We start from the raw sequence: 5349 nt of genomic DNA on the forward strand, positions 1-5349 counted from the left end.
TGTCTAGTCATATAAACATTTTATTGTGTAACAATTTGAAAATATATTTTTTTACTTTGAAGCATGGCAAGTTTTATTAATTCCGCTACAATTCATTTCCGATATCATAAAAAATCGGTGCAAACTAAACATCACCGGGCACATTAAGTTGTTCAGCATCCAGCAGCAATTAAGGCGGCAGCGGAGCGCTCGCACTTGATTTAGCGCCGGGGAATAACAAAAGCAGACCTATGAATATAAATCAAATTGGAACAAAGCCCGCTAAAGAGCGAAAAGTAGTGAATGCTCGAGCGCACCCCTGCCCCTGGCTGCGCGCACGCTTTGTCCCCGAGCCCGGCCCATGCGACCGGCACCAGTGAACGGTCGAGTCGCGTCGAGGCGATTGCGACCTTAACGCTATGCACGACGGGCGAGAGTCGCGGAGCGGCAGATGTGCGCGCAGCAGCCGGCGCGTCGCGTTTGTGTTTACTTTGGAAATTCGTTATGGCCTATTTTGTTCGGTGCGCCCGCGGCCGCGGCCGACGCCAACTCTATGATTGTCGTGTTATATTCTATTCTATTGTGTACATTCACTTTTAATCTCCGTAGTTAACCGTCGCGAGTCAAATGACACGGCCCTCAGTTTACTTACAATAATTATTGTTTAAAGTAGAAAGCTTTCGGTGGCGTCATGAAATTTCTTCAGCCGTTTAATATAATTGAACAAAAGTAAAACAATTATTGAAAAAACTTACCGTTGTTTACAGTATTAATAATTTGAGTGCACGGGCAAAAATATGTAGAAAATAAATTTAAAATAACAATTTTATTGACTAAAATGAAATCAGTGATTTTACCTCTAAGGTCGTCGACCCCTGTAATGACTACGATACAGTAAAAAGATACAGAACAAGAAAAAAGATACACAAATCTGATGACGGTACACCTTTTCCAATAAATTATTTGAAGTCTGAGACATTTTTAGTTAAATTACTTATGTTTGCGAATGTTTGAAACAACCACCAATTTAAACATGGTGGAGGAAACAGTGAACGCTATTGCGAACCCTGCCGCGTCCGGCCGCAGCACGCGCGGCGCAATACGCGCGGTACACGTACCGCTCGCTGCCGCGCGCCGCCCTCGCCTCTCGATCTCTAAAATCAATTCTTATTCCGCTAATACCCAAACATGAATTGCCGGTACCGCAAATTAGCCTAACAGCTGACGGGCTGTTTGTGTGCACTACAGAAAACGCTATTATGTTGCTTATTTCTTCGTTACTAAAGCCTTGTTTGATGTGCGCCCTGCTATGGCTGCGGGCAGTGTCGTCGGGGAAAGGGATCATTGTAATAGCTCCCGTTGCACTGGTCGTAAAGGGATGAATTCAGTGGCAAAATTGGGTATTTGGTGGTGTGCAAATATTGTCAATACATTATTTATGACGGGGATGAGTTCTACAAACATTCGGCAGCGAGAGCACGCACAGATTACATAAAGAAATATCAAAAACCCCGAGCGTTTCGTCGTCGGGCAGGTCGAGATGTCGGAGATCGCTCTGCGGCGCCGTACATAAAAACATAGGGACTGCAGAAAAGGTCTAGGCAGTGCGCCTCAAACGTATGTATCTATATCTATACTATTATAATAAAGCGTAAACACACACTTCTTTGTTGCCTAAGATGTCAGCAGTTACAGCATGTTTTCGAATAATTCTTTTTTAATAAAAAGCTCTTCACTTACGTCTTGCTTTAGGCTATATATTTTCACGCCATTAAGCTTAAGGGGTAAATGTTTTGGATAAAAACCCTAATGTGGGAAAAAGACCATATACATGTAATTTGCTGCCAAAATCAAGGAAGCAAAATTGTCATGCTTCGTCATCATATCATGTCTGTCATTTTGACATTTGCAATTGAATTTGACAAATGTAATCAATAAAACAATTTTCATAATTTCATGCGAATGAAGTCGCACGGGAACAGCTAGTATGAAGATAAATAAGTAAAACGTAAGACATAAAGGTTATGTTAAAGTTAAAACATAGAGGCTGTAAATAACGCGACAGTTGCAGTATTGTTATTTAACAGATAGTGCCGAGGGGCGCGGAGTGCGCGGCGAGGGGTGCGGTGCGGGGCGCGATTTAAGTAACAATTCCGACAAGGAGCGCCCCATAAGCACTGCCTCTTCACTTTGATTGAAATCGACTTTATGTATTTGTTTGAGCAGGTGGAGAGCACATCTGTAGTATTAATTCTTATGTCTTACAATAACCCTCATGTTGTCAGTCGGGGGCGAGTGCGCAAGCGCGCTAGGCGAATATGCGCTCGCTTCGATATACGCAGTTCGATCACATCCAGCTGGTCGCCTTCTGTTCGGCATGCAAAGTACATCACTCGAGGCGCATGTCGATTAATTACCTACATAAATAGATTTATATTAAGCTGTGTGTAGTATCATGAGTGTCGACGCGTGTATGACCGTGTCGGCGTGTGTCGGCGCGTGTCGGCGTGTGTCGGCGCGTGTCGGCGAGTGTCGGCGCGTGTCGGTGAGTGTCGGCAGACGGGATTCGCGGTGGCGGATGGCCCTCAATACGTTAAATAGCCAATAAAGTATTAAATTAACATTTGATGGTGTGATAATACGCAAAGGCGTGCCGGGGTCCTCGCTCGCGTGGTGCTTGCTTGACACATTTCATAGTAAAGTCCAACACCGTCGAATTAATTTTATCAAATATTCGATATTTTCGTGAAAATATAAATTCATATTGAATGGCATTTAAGAATGAAATTAGTTGAATTTCAGTTCGCCCGTTTTAAGTTTTCGTTTACTTTGTATGAAAGTATAAACTGATCGACTGACTGACTTAGCAGAGCATTACGGCAGGAATTTATGATATTCATGTCCTAAAGGTTAAAGTGGGGAGATGAAATTTTGTATTCATAAAGAGCAATGTTATTGTGTGTTATTAATTTGAAGTAGAATTACTTAAAACTTTACTCGAATATAGATACAACGTCCTTTGTTAAGTATTGGGAGGAGTGGTAAAGGACGAAATCGACAAAGGATAGCTTTCCCTTCAAGGAGAAAATAGTTTAATGTGAGACTTGACTCAAACCTGCTCGGTGAACATCCTTGAATGTAAAAATGTTATAAGCTTCTCACTTTTCCCACGATGAAGTCTACTGCATTGCATCCGCCACTAAAGTCTTATGGCAACTGGTGGGTTTGCATACATTGATGAACATGTCAATAAATGATAACAATGTTAGAGTGCCTCTCGTGAACGTCGCACGCTAGAGTATAAGCGCTGCTCTACCTCACTTCAACCCGCTAAATCTTTGTGCGAAAACAAACTGTGTCACCAATCCGAGTCCCAGTTACATTGCAGCGGCGACACCACGCCTCGTGGCCGCGCTGGCTGCAACCCACTCAAACGCGCGCGTGTCGCTACCCTCGCCTCACTTCGCCTCGCCTCGTATATATAGTATAACTACAAGCACTGCCACATACAATTTCTGCCACAAATTATTTCCATCTTACTCTAATACGTTCAGGTGCAGATTAATACCTTTTTTACATCATTAGGTGGCAAACGAGCAATCTGTCACCCGAATCCGCTGCCTAGCGATATCCGCAATTGAAGATGCGTTGCCTAGCCTTAAACGATGGAGGATACACAAAAAAATGTTCCTCCTTCCTATGCGTCTCCTCCAAAGTCAAATCCACTTTCCCTCAGATCCTTTTCCTTATAAGAAAAGGTTGGAAAGGAAAAAGGACTAAAATTAGGTCTCCGGCAAGCACACTCATGGCCCACAAAATGTGGAATAGCTCTAAATTCACGCCTGTGTTCTGGTGGTTGTGGTACTGCACGTGGCGAGCCGGTCAATTCGTGCGAAGCTGTTAAAGTGAGTTCGACCACTATAAAATCTTTAACAAACATTCATTAAGAAAGGTTGTGTGGTGATAAAAGTGACTTACAACATCCCCTCGCCCTGCCGATGTCGTTTCAGTGGCCGCCGAGTCGGTCGACAGGTCCTGTCATGGTACCGATTTTGTTTTTGTATTAGATAATACTAGATTTCGCCCGCGACTTCGTCCGCGCGGAATTTAAAAATACAAATGCAAGTAGCCTATGTGTTCATCTAGACTATCCTCTACATCTATGCAATATTTTATCGATATCCGTTAAGCCGTTTAAGCTACAAACTCTAACAAACAAACATCCATCCATCTAAACTTCCGCATTTATATTATTAGTATTAGTATGATTAGTATAGATAATCAATGCTTACAAAGGACTCAAGAAATTTTACAAACATAATCTTCTAATTAACAATTAAGAGTGTCGTCAGCAAAATGTCAAAAATGTTATAATCCCCTGATGTTTGTCATTCATGTATAACAAGCGTTAAATAATGTGTACCCTCCCCCCCGCGCCACCCGCTGCCGCTCCCCTGCGCCGGCGACTTGCATCCCACCAATAGACAATTTCACGGTTTTCGATACACTGAATTGCCTTTTTGTTGATATTACGGACAGCTTTGAAGTAATATTTATTAATCGTTAGTGTGGGACAGTACGGTGGTCGTACAGACTCTGCCACATTGGGTACTGTAGTGTTTGTACCAACCGTCCTACACTGTCGGCCCCTATTGAAACTTTTTAAAAGCAAAATTCAGATCCATTTTTTGATATTTGAGGATGTTTCCCTTTCTCATGTTTCTCCTCCACTATAAAATCCACTTTCTCTTTCCTTACAAAAAATAGTGGAAAGGAAAAGAGACTAAAACTAGGACTTCGGCACGCACGCTATCAGATGAAACGCAGAAATGCTTTCACTTTACGCCTGTCTTCTGTGTGGTCGTGACATTGCACCGCACAAGTCGGCCCATTTATGCATTGTGTTAAAGCGGGCTCTATCACTGTTCCATTAAAAGAGTCAGATCTCATGATCGACTTGAAGTTCCCTTAATCTCAAGGCGGGCAATTCTTGGATCACAAGTCAAACAACAACAGAACTCAAACCATTGATTGTTAGAACGATGGTTGTTTGTCTGTGAGTTCGGTCGAGTCACTTAACATTTACCGTCATCAATCATCACCTCGGTCTGTGCTATTCTTGAAACTTTGAAAACTCTTCGTCATCGAAATGCAGAATTACTAATGCCAGAGAAAACTTTAAATTCCTTTCCTGTTCTGACAGTATCTATTCCTTAAATAGCCAGAATGTTTATTGTCAGAAACGAATGTTTTGATTAGGGTTAAGCTTCAAAATGAAATCGCTAATAAGGAGATTTTGTGGTAAAACAGTAGCTTGTTGCACATGGTTCTGCAATACAATGAGTGGTGCAGCGAGCCCGGTGCGCCCCC

This window comes from Papilio polytes, unplaced genomic scaffold (genome assembly GCF_000836215.1).
Source record: "Papilio polytes unplaced genomic scaffold, Ppol_1.0 DF824069.1, whole genome shotgun sequence".
NCBI lineage: Eukaryota > Metazoa > Arthropoda > Insecta > Lepidoptera > Papilionidae > Papilio > Papilio polytes.